The sequence below is a fragment of the Cibotium barometz genome, chromosome 21 (assembly GCF_041138505.1).
Source record: "Cibotium barometz isolate CiBa-2024 chromosome 21, ASM4113850v1, whole genome shotgun sequence".
In the NCBI taxonomy this organism is placed as follows: domain Eukaryota; kingdom Viridiplantae; phylum Streptophyta; class Polypodiopsida; order Cyatheales; family Cibotiaceae; genus Cibotium; species Cibotium barometz.
In genome coordinates, this window is record NC_141066.1 from 40,431,648 (window position 1) to 40,447,931 (window position 16,284).

Consider the following 16,284-nt stretch of genomic DNA (forward strand, 5'->3'; position numbering starts at 1 on the left):
AATTGGATTATAGGAAGGTTGGGAGTTGGAGTGAACATTGCAAAACATGCAAGAAGGAAGCAGTGTGTTACTCCACACATCCTTGAGATTGTGGAGTCAATGTAATTCTTATTCTTCCAAGTGAATGTAAGAAGTGTTTCTCTAAAAGTGTTGTGGTTTTTCAAGTCTAATGTGTTTCAAACCCATGAATATGTAAGAAAACAATGATAAGTAAGTATGAACATAAATTTAAGTATAAGTATATATTTAAGTGTAAATAATAATACAATTAACCATGTTAGAAATAGAAGTATGATTTATTATATTTTAATGAATTATCATTGTCTTTTAAGTCTATAGATATAAGTATAAAAATAAATATAGCTTTAAGTATATATTTAAGTGTAAATAATAATATAATAATATAATTATAATGTAACATAAAAAAGAATTATGATTTATGATTTATTATATTTTAATGAAGTGTCCTTTATTTACTAGAGTATAAACATAAGGTATTAAAATAAATATAAGTTTATGTCTATTTGTAAGTATAATAATAAACATAAGTATAAATTTATTAAAAATATTATAAATTTGAGTGTAAGTATAAATATGAGTATAAGTTAGATAAAACTCATTTATACTATCTATTCTCTAGCTCTCCATTTGTGTGCTAACTCTCCCCATCCGCTCCCCATCATGGCCGTTTCCCTTGCTTTCGCGGCATGAATTAGCAACACTCACGATGCTCACCTTGGGGACCATATATACCCCAAGTTTTGCAAGAGTTTAGACCTCGAGGCTGTCATTACCACCTTAGACCCAAACTCCACCTTGTTAGTTGTATTTTACACACAACGACTTTACCTACTCTATCCCAAACTCCACCTTGACTTGGATTTCTTTGGAGTTCCTCTTCGATATGAAGAGTGAATTCAACCATAAGAAGGTGGTGAACAGAGCTCTAGCTCATGTCGGTCATCTCCGCACTACCACTATCCTGACCTCCTATGAATAGAACATCCCACTCGATATCATTGAGCAAGATATTGCTTTTGCTATTTACATCTTGAACTCTAATGTTGAAGAGCCTAAGGATGATGACAAAAACCATGTTCTCCCACTGGTGGAATGCATAGATAGAGAGCCAGAGGAGACCGCTCTAGACATTATTGTTAAGACCGCAGACAACTCTCGCATGGCACTTACATCCATCTAGCCTCACGAAACCCAAAGTCACAACCCACCACTAGCTTCATTGAATTCCATCACCATTGAAGTGGTGGAGTACCTCCTCATGTAGGATGTGTTGGAGCTCTTGGAGTTGAGAGAGGAGGAACTTTACATTATAGTTGTGCGAGATGCCACTGATGAGTTCTTGGACATTAATTTCCAAGAAGCCCTACCATAGGTCAATGAGGGAGGGCGCTTTGATGATAGTAGTGTAGATGATATCTCTACTATCATTGCCATATAGAAGTAGATTGAGGATGTAGCACCTCAATATGAGATTTCAGATGAAGAGTTAGAGCGCTTGTAGGAGAAGCTTTTCGGACCTAGACCACCACATGCAACACCTATCGTCGAGTCAAGACCCATTCCAAGAGAGCAAATCTAAAGGCATTCTTGTAGAAGAAGCCCGCTGCCCAAGCACCACTATGCTTTGCTAGCGATAGAGTCATCATGGTGGTCAACGATAAGAAGTTGTGATAATACCATACTGCAAGGAAGAGGATCCAACTTTAATGGATATCTATGATGCTGAACACAAAAGGATACAAGCCTCTTCCACGAAAGCCCCTCTACACAATGACCTACCATCTGCATCAAAAACCAACTCTCCGATAAAGCCTCTACTCCATTAACCCCATCCTCACCTATGAAGTTTGATGCCAAAACCTCGCAATCAGCAGCTACTCCATTAACTCCATCCTCACCTATGAAGTTTGATGCCAAAACCTTGCAATCAGCTACTCCATTAACCCCATCCTCACCTATGAATTTTGATGCCAAAACCTCGCAATCAGCAGCTATTCGTGAAGAATTTCCTAGAGCCCAACCATCTAACTCTAACAAGGAACTCAAAGGAAAGGCCCCAGCTCCTATGCATCTTCATCGACAAACCTCACCAAAGGAGACAACCACATGCTCAAAGGCCTCATCATCGAGAACCACTCCACAAGAGACTCTAACCTCATCATCAACAATGCCAATGAGTCTTAAACCTACAGCCTCCGTGCCAACCAAAGTCAAGGATGACCCCAAACCTTCCACATCACCCCAAAAGATAACTACACGGCGACAACCACAATCAATATATCTTAATAGTATCAAAATATGGGTGGAAAAGCAGCTACTTGTAGCTCAAGGCTACTATGAAGGTTCCAATCAAATTTGGGTGCCTTGACAGTCAAAACCTCTTCCTCAACATAGCACTCAAAAGCCAAGGAAGAAGAAAAGTACTTCACAACACCGTCCACAAAAGCCTATGCGAGTTCCTCAAAGAAATCCACCAATGCAACAAGTGTGGGTACCAAAAACATTGCTATAAGCTCAAGGGTCTACCAAAGAAATACCAAAGCTTGGGTCCCCAAGCGCATCACAAAGTCCCCTAAGCTCGCACAAAGAAGGTGTTGAAAGAACGGTAGAGGGGGAGGAGACACACACACAGGAGCAAACCCTAATGTATATTGCAAACCCTAACCATAGAGGGAAGCCATGTCCACTCTCACACAAAGCATAATGCCATAATCCATCATCCACACAACACACTATGAGTTGTGTCCACACTCTACTAACCCTAGCTAATGTCCACACTCTACGACCAGCTGGACACACGGTCATTTATGTCTCACACATGTTCCTACCTAATCTGCGAGCACATAGCATAGCTGGCTCACACTGACACCGAGCTTGAATCTCAACAGCCCCTCTCAAGCTCATGATGTATTGCCGATGAAGATGTAGATGAGCTTGGGATATCAAGACTCTCAACACTCTCCCTCAAGCTCATCCCATGTACTCCCAACATAGTCCGGAAGTACTCAAACTTCTCCCTGCTAAGTGGCTTTGTAAAGATGTCTGCCACCTGTCTGCTCATCAGTCTTCACATACTGAAGATCAACTGTACCATCCAGCACCTTCTCTCTGACAAAGTGATAATGGACCTCTATGTGTTTGGTCCTCGCATGAAATACCGGATTCTTGGCCAACTGTATACTGCTCATGTTGTCACAATGAATGACAACTTTGCCATCAAACAATAGGCTCACATAAATCTGCCAAGAGACTCTTTAACCAAACTGCCTCACAAGTAGCAATGGCTGCACCTCTATACTCAGCCTCTGTACTGGATAAAGCATCTGTAGGTTGCTTTTTGCTACTCCAACTCACCACGACACTTCCAAGTGTAAAAGCATATCCACTAGTAGACCTCCTGTCATATGCGCTACCTGCCCAATCAGCATCCGTGTAGCCATGTATATCCAAGCTTTTACCACTTTCATAAAGTAGACCATAATGTGCTGTGGTCTTCACATATCTCATGATGCGTCTCACTGCATCCAAATGAGGTTTTCTGGGGCTCTGCATAAACTGGCTTACTAGCCCCACAGCATAACTCAAATCCGGGCTGTGATAGTCATGTATATGAGACTACCAACCATCTTCCTGTACATAGAAGGATCATCCAATTCCTCGCCATAATCTGCCCGCAACTTCACATTTTGCTCCAAAGGTGTACTCATAGGCTTACACCCTGTCATGCCATATTTTGCCAACATATCCAAGGCATATTGGCGCTGTACTAACCATGTACCTGCATGATCTTTGACCACTTCAATGCCAAGGAAGTATCTCAACTCACCAAGATCTTTCATGTCAAATTTCCCACTCAAAGCTTTCTTGACATGCATCACATCTGCACCATGATCACCTGTGATAATCAAGTCATCCACATAGATGACTAGTAAAACAATCCCATGCTGTGTCTTCTTCACATAGAGTGAAGAATCTGCTATAGAAATCTGAAAACCAAGTGAGATAAGATATCTGCTCATCTTATCACTCCAAGCATGAGGTGCTTGCTTTAGACCATATAATGCCTTTTTCAATCTGCATACGTGAGCGGGATATCTGGGGTGTACATACCCTTCTGGCTGTGCCATGTACACTTCCTCTTGTAGATCTCCATTCAGAAATGCATTTTTGACATCCATCTGATGCATTTCCCAGCCATTAGCTGCAGCCATAGCAATGATTGCTCTCACTGTGCCCATCTTAGCCACTGGACTAAACGTCTCATCATAATCCAATCCTTGGGTTTGTGCATAACCCTTTGCTACCAATCTTACTTTATGTCTCTCAATAGAACCATCAGATTTGCACTTCACTTTGTAAACCCATTTACATCCAATAACATTCTTGTCCTTTGGTAATGCAACCAAGTCCCATGTATCATTATGGACCAATGCATCCATCTCAACATCCATTGCTTTCTCCCATACATGCTCTCCAATAGCCTCTGTATAGCATGTAGGTTCCACATGCTTCACCATAGATGTCATATATGCATAGTGCATAGCAAAATCTCTATATGTCAACCTGTCAACGGGATATCTGACTCTCTGGGATCTCCGCAATGCATGCGGGTCACTCTATACACCTGTAACTCTAGCATGTGGTGGCACATATCTATCCTACCTAGCACCAGGTGTGCGTAAAACAGGTATGCCAAGCTCCTCATCCAAACTCTCCGAACTAGATGACTCATAACCTGTGATTCCAATTTCTTCGACCTTCTTCTTTCCTTTATCCATAGCACTACTCCTAGTGCTTACACTCTTATGCCTCAAACGTCCTGAACATGGACGTACATTGCTACTCTCAGCTTCTACTGCTGCTGCTGCTGCTGGCCCAGACATAGTAGTAGAACTAGAACTTGCTTGTGGTGGCAAGTTCACATGTACATCAGCCTCAAGTGACTCAATAACACCCTCATCTTTTGCTTTGTACCAACTAGCAAGCTCATCAAACACCACATCACGTGAGATGACCACTTGTCTAGTTTGTGGATTATAACATTTGTATGCCTTTCGATCGTGTGCATATCCAACAAATACACATTTCTTTACCTTAGGATCCAACTTCCTTATTCTTTCATCAGGCACATGTACATAAGCTATGCATCCAAAAACTTTAAGGTGTCCAATGTCTGGCCTGTAACCTGTAAGCCGCATCTCTGGCGTGCTTCCATGAATGGCTGCTGTAGGTATTTTGTTCGATATATACACTGCAATAGCACATGCTTCTGCCCAATAGTAATCTGGCATGCTCCTTTCATTGAGCATCGCCCTAGCCACTTCACATATAACTCTATTCTTTCTCTCAGTCACACCATTCTGCTGAGGTGTATACCTGCAAGTCAATTGTCTTCTTATTCCATGCTTCCTCAAAAAATGCTCAAAAGCTTTTGAGGTGTATTCACCACCTCCATCTGTCCTCAAACATTTAATCCAACAGCCATATTGCTTTTCTGTAAAAGCTTTGAAATCCATGAACTTTTCCAACACTTCACTCTTCTCTTTGAGAAAGTATATCCATGTCATCCTGCTGAAATCATCTATGAATGTAACATAGTATAAACTACCTTTGATCTTATAGATGGGTTTTGTGCAGGACCCCATACATCACTGTGTACTATCTCAAGTGGTCTGTTACTCATATTTCCTTCTCTAGGAAACCTCAACCTTGCCTGCTTTCCAAACTGACAGGCTTCACAAACATGCATATGTCCATCATATTTGAACCTAGGCAATCCATTGACAATGCCTCTTGTTTGCATGTTCTTTAATCTCTGTATATTGACATGTCCAATCCTCTTATGCCACATATCAATGTCTTGTACCACATTTTTACTTTTGGAGAACATGGCTGATTTTAGCTCAGGAATTCCAGCATCCAGCTTAAACAATCTTCCTTCTTTCTTGCCTTTAGCAATCACTCTACATCCATGTTTGAAATCTTCAACGAAGCATCCATGCTCGTTGAAATTAACCTGTAACCCCTGCTCCACCATTTGACCAACTGAGGCCAAGCTCTTTGTGATCGAAGGCACGTACAACACATCCGACATAGACTTTGTCTGACCATTGTGCGTGACCAATGGTACACTTCCAACATGTGTAATGACATGCTGGGTATCATCACCTGTTTCCACATAGCCTTTTACATCCATAGGCTTCATATGCTCAAACCATTCACCATGACATGTCATATGGTTTGATGCTCCTGAGTCCATATACCATGTGTCATCATTCTCAGCATTTGTCGTCATAGAACCCACAACATGCTTCATGGCAAACAAATGATTTGCAGTGCCATCATTACTACTTGATGCATAGTTTCCACCATGTTGTGCATAATTTCCACCATAATGACCACCACGTTGTGCTCTACCCCCTCTCAAATCATTCTGTTTGCGGAAACAATCTCTCGCCATATGTCCAAATTTGCCACAGTAATGGCATTCCACATCTTGCATAGAATTTTGTTGGCCTTGCCAACGTCCTCTACCACGGGGGTTACCTCTGCCTCGCTGAGGTGCATATCCACGACCACCTCGAGCACCATATGAAGGCTGAAAATTCTGTTGTGGAGGCCTGTCCTGCCATCCACGACCATTACCACCACGTCCACATGATGTGAATCTCCCCCTGCCTCTAAAACATCTTGACCAAAGTATCCCATGCATCTTTGGGATTCTCAGCATCCTGTATGTGTATGAGCATAGCATCAGAAATACATATAGACAAATAATGCAGCACTTTGAATGCTCTCTCTGACCATTGCTTATGAGCAATAAGGTGCTGCTGTGTAGGTTGTCGAGGTAGCTCAGGCTCTGGCTCAGCACCTGTAATGAGATTCCAAAATCCTTTTCCTTTCAAAAAACTTTTTATCCTGTACTTCCATGCCTGGAAGTTCTTCCTATCCAGCTTTTCACCAACAATCTGTACTGGATTATCCGACATATTGCTCAATGCAAAACACCTTGTGTACACTTCCAAATCTGTAACCGAGCCTTCCTCAGCTCAACCACACTCCAATGAGTATTCCAGATACTCCAAAGTATCCACAAATCTTCAAATTCGATGTAGAAAATCAACCTGTATGCTTCCAAGATGAACTGTCTCACACAGTCCGAGATATCCTGTTTTGATGCGCTTCCACGGCTCCAAATCACAATGTAATGGTGCAATCAAGTATGGACAACTTGCATTGACACCTAAACAACCTCAATGTAGAGTATCAACACCATCTGACATGTGTACATATCAATTTTTGAAAACCCCTTTCTCTGTTTTGGAAAAAACCAGAAAAACCAAAAAACCAATAGGAAAATGGCTCTAATTTCTTCAATATTTGTCCAAATTGAGCAACCAGGCATTCATTAGCTTAGCAATAGTGTCCATCAACTCCATGTAAGAGGAATTTGTCCAATTGTATAACACCAAAGATTAATTGCTCAATTAAAATGCTCTGTTTCTCTGCAACCAGTGGACAGCTTGTTTTAATCAGCTCATTCCTAGCTCAATTAGGCATAATTCATCAATCCAATCACATAGCCCTCTTCTCCAAGGTGTAAAGAAATCAATTGCTAGAGCAAACTTGAAATGTATCCACCAACCAATGAGAATCGGATCTCCTCGTAGGCAAAATGAATAAAATCTGCTTTGTTTTCACTGTTGTGGCTGCATATGAGGGATTTGGGAGTGATGTTTTCACTGTTCTGGATGCGCCGCCTGCATATGAGGGATTTGGGAGTGATGGTGATGCTAATTGATGATGGATATTAGTCCCCAAGACACCTAGGTACATGTGCAATCTTTCAATGCTTGGATTTTTGCCAAATATATGCTCCAAATGCTTCAATTTTTGACTCCTTTTTCTCTGTTTTGTGAGAGCTCAAAAAACTAGAGATTTCCATACATTCATTTGCATCCAAATTGCTTCAAAGTGAGTTTAGGGCTTGCATAGGAGTTTCCAATACATCCCTCTTTGTCAAATACATATGTCTTTTGCCAGATTTACATGTATTTCCACCATACATCAATGTTCCTAAGCTTTAATGGAAAGCTTCCAAAAACCAAAATTTTTCTTTGCTTTGATTTGCTTTGTTTTTGCCTGTATCACTTGCAATCTGCTCAAGGATGTTTAGAGGACCTTACCCGGTAGGCCAAGCTCTCAGATCTGATAGTATTTGGTGTGCTCCAAGCTTCACAGCTCCAATGGCAAGCTTCACAACTTCTCTTCACAGCTTCTTCTCCCTCTTCACTCACTCACTCATAAACCCTAATAAACAGCACAAGGCTCTGATACCATGTTGAAAGAATGGTAGAGGGGGAGGAGACACACACAGAGAAGAAAAACCTAATGTATATTACAAACCCTAACCATAGAGGGAAGCCATGTCCACTCTCACACAAAGCATAATGCCATAATCCATCATCCACACAACACACTATGAGTTGTGTCCACACTCTACTAACTCTAGCTAATGTCCACACTCTATGACCAGCTGGACACACAGTCATTTATGTCTCACACAAGTTCCTACCTAATCTGCCAGCACATAGCATAGCTGGCTCACACTGACATCGAGCTTGAATCTCAACAGAAGGAAGCCTCAAAACCAAGCACATCGGCAACCAAATTACAGCGTTCATCAAATATGGGTACTTCAACAACAAGGATACCATGATGGTGATTCCATCATATGGTTTCCAAAATTGAAGAATGTGAAGAAAACCTCACCACCGACTTCAACCCCAACAACTTCACCTATAGTTGGACAAGAATGAAGGCCCAAGAAACAACAAGCAAATCCCTCAATCACTCTCGTGCACCCAGCACCAACACAAGATCTTGTATGTTCAAGCAAACAATCAGCAGTCTTCCCTACTGCCTCGATAGCATTTTAGCAACAAATTCAAGATCAAATACGGAGACTTAAGAGCACATCAAGAACAAAATAACAATGCTCTTGTCACCCCTTTGGAAATGATAAATGATCCATCCTAAGCAAGTGCAAACATAGTTGTAAAGTCACGGCCCATGTCAGTCTCTACTCTTTCACGTCTTCTCTTTCATGTCATATGTTTCACGTCTTGGATCTTCACGTTTACACTTTCAATATTAGATCTTCATGTCATGACTTTCACGTCTACAGTTTCACATCTGCACTTTCATGTCTTGGATCTTCACGTCATGACTTTCACGTCAGCACTTCCACGTCTTAGATCTTCACGTCATTACTTCCACGTCTTAGATCTTCATGTCATTACTTTCAGGTCATGACTTTCACGTCTACACTTTCATGTCTTAGATCTTTACATCATGACTTTCACATCTGCTCATTCACGTCTTGGACTTTCACGTCATAACTTTCACGTCTGCTCATTCACATCTTGGACTTTCACGTCTTCTCTTTCACGTCATATGTTTCACGTCTGATACTTCATGTCTACACTTTCATGTTTGGTCTTTCACGCCTTAGTGTTTCACATCTTAGCAGTTTAGGTGAAAAAAAAATCGAGGTCAAAATTTACAAAATCAAGGAGTTCCATCTCATGGCTTAAGTCTCATCATGGATTAAGCCATATCACACAATAGCCACTATATATTTGTTAAGCTTATTGCTTACTATTCTTTTGGCTAAATTACTGTAGTAGTTGCTCCATGAGTACGAATCCATTTGCACCAATGCCTCATCATCAACAACTTCCAAGTACATCTCTGGATGGGGTGGCCATGGTGGGCGAAATCTTGGTCAATGGTACAACCCATCACCTGGAATTTTCCTTCAAATTACAAACCTCTCCAAACGATGCCACCATCCTCACAAATCAATGATCTTCAATCCTTAGTGAAGATATCTATATTATCATTGCAATTCCACGTAATTCTTTCAATCCTCACCAACAAGTCGCTACTTCAACACACAGAGTAGTTCAATAAGAGTCTATATGACTCAATTCTTGTACTTCATGAAAATATGCTTCTAAGAGTACTTAAATATACATAAAAACATAAAAAGCACATGGGTAGAAGAAGAGAGGATCAGGTCCTACTCAACATTATTTAACAAGAATCCTGCCACACAAAGGGACATCATCACAAGCCATTAACTTCAAATGATGAATGTCGCTTCAATGAATCAAATGAGGAACTGAGAATTACCATCTCATACTGATAATTAAGTCTACGTTCCTCCGGTTCTTCTCTCTCTTCTCTCCCATTATTAATATCTCTTAGTGTCCCCATTAACAAAAATCACATGTAACCTTGTCGATGATTTCAAAAAACAAAGTGAAAAAAGAAAAAAGAAAAAAACTCACACATATAAAAATGCAATCATTTGCAAAAACCCCCCACCCCGTTAGGAATTCCCAATACACAACTAACCTCTTCATTCATTAACTAGCCTTTCTTATTTCTTCCGGAGGAACAAAGACCATTGAATGTCATTCAACATCAAAGCCATCGACAAAGCTTGTTCATTCTCCCCACACAAAGGTCTTCAACACGATCACAACGAGGATGCGATCGTCATCAGGAAGGGGGGAATGTTAATCCAATTCTAGGATTAACACAAGAGCTACCACCATTATCTTACACCAAGGAGTCACGGTAGATACACCAAAGGGTCATACATTCAAGATATCAAGAAATAGTGTCCAAAGCTACAACTTTGACCGGCGCTCGTAATGGTGTGACGGAGTATTTATGGCAATTCCCACTTCAAGAGCATGTGGTAGTAAGTTAGGGGATGAAGTCCTAAGTGATGTACTTCATGAGAGTAGTCATTGTAATAGAATTAGGCCTCTTATGAGCCTAAAGTGCCCAGCCGAACAACATAGTTTAAGTGAGTGTCAACACTTATGGCCATGTATATAAGTGAATTTCTCTCATAATACAACATACTCTCCCATTGTGCAATTGAGTCTTGATCTTGCTAATCCTCTTGCTAATCTCTCTCCAGCAATGTGGCGGTGTGACAACGCTCTTGCTAGTCTCTCTCCAGCAATGCGACGGTGTGACAACGCTCGTGGGAGACGCGGTGGAATTGCTTCTCAAGGAGTTGTAGAGCTTGGAGACCTCAAGGGTTACGTGCTCAGCCATTGAAAAGATCCACGACAATTGCGGTTCACCAGGTAATCTCTTTGTGTTTCAAGGAGGGTTAGGCTGAGCCTTAACACCACCGCAGCAACATCGCAATTGCAGGTGGAGGCCTGGCACTGTGGCTCTCTGCTCTATGAGATTAGGCAATACCAAAAGACAGTTCAACTGCTCATGCGGAAGTTAACCTTCCAATGTGTGGTGCAAGAGATCATCCAGGATCTGCAACTCCCTCATGACATGAGGTTCTGGGTTCACGCAGCATCAAGCCCACTACCTACGCGGTGGACAACTCAGGTCTTAGAGGCACTCTAGGAGGCTATGGAGGCATTAGTAGTGGATTTTTTTGGTGACATGGTGTTTGCAGCTCTCCATGATGTGAAGAGGGTCTCCATCACTGAAAAGGATATGCAGTTGGTGCGACGCGTGCGATGCTGGAGAGATCCTCTGGGCCATGATCTTTAGTTATATTTGTATATATCTCGCATGAATGTAATTCTAAAAATCCATGTAAATCTTAATGTATATCTTGATAAATATACAAAGTTTTTGCTCTTATCTTGTGGTGTAAATAAGTCTCTTTTAATTTGAGTTTACATAATTTGTTGATTTATTTGTGTCTTCAAATGGCTACAATTTTCATTTAAGTTACGTGTATAATTTGAATTTATTTTCTTGAGTTGACTAATAAAATGCATACAAGACACGTATTAAACAAAAAACTGCGTAACCCAAATTTCCATTCATAGCATAAAAAATTACAGCCATCAAAATCATCAAAGTTACATAGTCATCAAAGTTACATAGTCATCACATCGCTATATCCCAGGCTTCTTACTACTAGGCTCTCCAGACACACTGAAGCTGCCTTGATGGTTGGAATCAAAACATCGTACCCTTCAAGCTCTTCCCTGATGATTGTGGGATCATGTACCCCCACAAACAACAATGCCACGGGCCACCACAGAATGTAAGGGGCCCCACCTTTGAGTTGAGAACAAATAAAGCAACTTTAAGTGTCGAAGTAGAATAACTTTTTTCAAAATTGAATTAGTTGGAATTAAGTTTGAATGAGGCACCCTTTGTAAGTGCTTTAAGATTCAAAAAGTTCTTTGCATACCTTGGATAGAAACTCTTATATGGAAGAGACTATCACATCATTGGCAAGTTTCCTTTAGCACAAAGTCCTGAACCCTTCCTTGGCCCCTAGACCTTCCACTCTTCCTCGGTGTGCAAACTCATCAAGATACACAATTTCTTGCTCACCAATGAAAATTAACGTTAGCATCGATCATGCAATGCATGGGAGGAATAGTTTTTTTATAAAATTACCCCAAATTTGATATATGGGGACTTTATGACATGTAGACCCCACACATGTGATGACATGCCCATCAGAGGCCTGTAAGGGTTGTGTCCGAAGGCTCGCGTGAGAAGGTTTTGTTTTGCATGATGCCATGTCCATCAGAGGCCTGTAAGGGCTCTGCCCGAAGGCTCGCATGAGAAGGCCTGGTTTTTACCTTCTCCAACAAAAACCAGGCCTTCTCACATGAGCCTTTAGACAGAGCCCTTACAGGCCTCTGATGGGGGCATGGAATCACATGTGTGGGGACCACATGCCATAGAGGCCCCATATATCAAATTTGGGGAGCATCTGGTAAAAGGAAGTTACCTTCTATGCTTTGTAACAGTCCATTTATGCCCCAAGATCAAATCTGCTTCCAACACATACTTAACCACCACAAAAAACTTGCAAGTGAGGGGGTTAGTTTCAATATACATTGTATGTTCAAAGTACCCCAAACATGGCATGTTCAAGTCTTGTGTAAAGGTAATCCTTTCAGGATGTGCCATGAGTGTTGGTTGACCTAACAAATCCCATAGCTCGAAGGTCATGAGATTATTTTCTCGTGTTGGATAAAGCTGTGCTTCAGCTATGGTGATTTCATTTGAAATTTCCAATCCAACCAAAATCCTAGGGATTTTTTCAGTAAGATATGTTTGAAGTTCCGGCTCCTGTAAGGTTTCTTCCTCCCGTAATAACAATTGTACATTGCATGCAGGAGTGTTTGCATGGATTCATCTAGTGAATACAATGATTCACTTATCCAAGGTCCGCCAAGGATGACATCATACTCAAGGGAATCTAGGGTGACATGAAATGTAAATTCCATATCGCCATCGATTGTTCGAGTAGTGTATCTAAAGTAGCCTAGAACTTCAACATTTTGTTCATTGGTTCCCTTTGCAAGACTATTGCTTGTCACGGTGAGTTTAGGTTGTCCCAATGATAAATAAGTTTCTATTATCATGATGTTATGACTTACTCGAGAGCTAATCAATGCGCGTTTGCAAACTGAACATCATTGCCTGTAGGAAAATCCAACCATATCATGATAAAATCTTCCAAAGGAACCATGGGTATTTTAGTTAGTGTGTTTCAATTTTCAGATCCTGTGTCTATTTCATATTCCCATTCACTTTCGTCCTCTGTTTGGGTCTCAACTTTTTTAAAAGTACCCAATGCGTACAATGGCGCACTTGGCCCTCTGACAATTCTTAATGAGGGTTGTTTGAAAACTTGCGAATCATGACATTCCAGTTTATATAGTTCGTTATGTCCTTGTATAACTCAGGTTGAGCCATGAAAGGTGCAAGTGTTGATGTGATTTTGGCTTTATCATCAGAGAAGAGCATTGAGGTTTTGAGAGATTGTTTTAATCTTGTAAGGGAATTATCAAATTTCTTACATGCTTTCTCAAGCCTATAGTTTGTATAGTCTATGTCAATTGACACTTCTGTAGTATGTCTTCCTCTTGAAAGGGAAAGCAGTACTCCTCTAGGAATTTGTATCTTGGTTGTGCTGGTGTAGGTTTGGCATTATGTGGCTCAATCACAATCGATGGCCCTGTAAGACATTCAACCACGCTGAGCATGCACTCTTGAGCTCATTTTTTGCGTTTTGCATATGTCATGTGATCATTATTATCCATTTGGGGTGGTTGGGTGGGATCTAGTTTCTTGATTGGTCTATGTGGTGCACTGAGCGAAGAGTAAGAACTTGTCTCATCCTCACTTAGTGATGTGCTAGAACTTGTTTCATTCTTTGACTTTCTTTGGTTTGTCAGTTTTTCACTATGTTTACCCATGCGACGAGATCGAATTTTCTTTTGGGTTTTTGTATCTTGTGTCATACATATGGGTGTCATACATATGGGTGTTGAGGTTTGTGTGGTGGTCTTTGAGGTGGATGCTTCTGCATCATGTATAACTTTTGGCTCTTTTGTATTTATGTCCCCTTTTCGATTTATGTCCTCTACAGACTCCTTTTCCCTGTCTTTTACTTCGACCTTGGTTTTGACTGTCCTTTGTTTTTCTTGGGTTTAGAAGGTTTTGTTTTCTCTTTTGGGTTCTATTTTAAAGCATGTTCTTCTACCCATGTTGAGTTATTGTCTTTTACACTCTTGACTGTTTATTGTGCCTTGGCTTTGTAAGCGTGTAAGCACATTCAAGGGCATCATGGCCAATTCCCCATTTTGTACACTTAAGATGTTAAGAGTTGTATTTTGTGAGACAAGTTGCATTGAAGCAACTTGTCTTGGGAAATCTTGGAATATGTGATCAATGCCACATCGTTCTCACACATTGGTCGTAAGCTATCAGTGACTATGGGCATGGAAGTATTCCTGCAAAAGTGTTTTTCAACATTGAACCTTTCTTATGTCACTTTGAACGGAAATCTGATTTGTCTGAAGTGTTATTTGCTGCTAATTGGTGGTTGAAGATCATTTTGGAGATGTTTTTGGGCTGTATGAGCATGTTTGCTAAGCCTAAAATTGCAAAAGTTACAAAAGTTTCTAATTTTAGAAGGTTTGAGAATCAAATTTCTATGCCTGAAGAGCAAATTTCTGAATTTTTGATTTCAGAAGTTGAAGATCAGTTTTTACAGATGCAAGTTGATGAGTTTGATGATTCATTTGTCCATGTTTCATATGGTTTGAATAAGATTTTGCAGATTGATGATCATGCAAAGAGGGTCTTATGCATGATTTTGAAAAACCTTGTGGATTTGATAGAGATGTTATGTTTTGGATGTTGTTCTTACTTAAATTGCAGAGTTTGATGAGTGGGATGAGTCAAACTCAAGGAAGGTGTTGTTTTGAGTCACCAATGCCCAAAATGCTTGCTTTTGAAGAGGAGATGATTGTTGTTCATTTGAAGCAAGTTTTCTTTACTTGTTGGGAGCATTATTCTCATTTCCAAAGGTGTTTTGAGACTGAATATGCAGATATTTTATGGAATCAAGCTGATTTTCACATGGAGGTGGATATTCCAAAATCAAATTTTCAGGTCTTGATGCCTAAATTGCAAAAATCTAATTTTCAGAACTAGATTTTGATTTTGCAGAGGTTCCAAAGATTGATTCTACTCATGACTACTCCATTATCTTGGAGAAGGGACATACTCATTGAATTTTGGTTTCATAAATTCATTTTGTATGATGTACATTGGATGTTGATCTATATGAAAGGTTCCCAGCCTTGGCAGGTTGCCTTAAAGTGGTTCACATGTATTCACATACTCATAAGGGATGCACATGGGTATGCACTTGTAATGCCTTTAAGCTACATCTTTTTGAAGAATCAGGGGGGAAAGTAATTATCAAGCTAGTTGTATGTTTAAAGTATAATAAAGCTGAGGAGATAGCAGTCACATGGGTGGATGTTGTGCCATAAGTTCTAGTGGAAGATTCAGCGGATGTGACTGATTATCCAGGCAGAAATGCTGACATATGGCTGCGGAGTTGTGGCGGAATGCGGATTGGATCCAGAAAGGAGGATGTTGAGGTGGTAGTGCTAATTGAAGACAAGGAGGCAGAGCCGGATCTAGTCGAATGTCAAGTAGCGGAAGGCAGAACAAAGGATGTAGTAAAGAAGTCATCGGAGGCTGCTGATAAGGAAAGTGGCTAAGCGGATCAAGGGATATGTGGATCTGAGTCAGATTTCTTTGAAATCTACCACCGGGACATGCCATGTGTTGAAGGCATAGTTCTCTTAAGTGAGAATGTTGCTAAGTCAGATATGTAGTAAGTCGGATATGTGTAAGTCGGATATGTGCTTAGTTGGA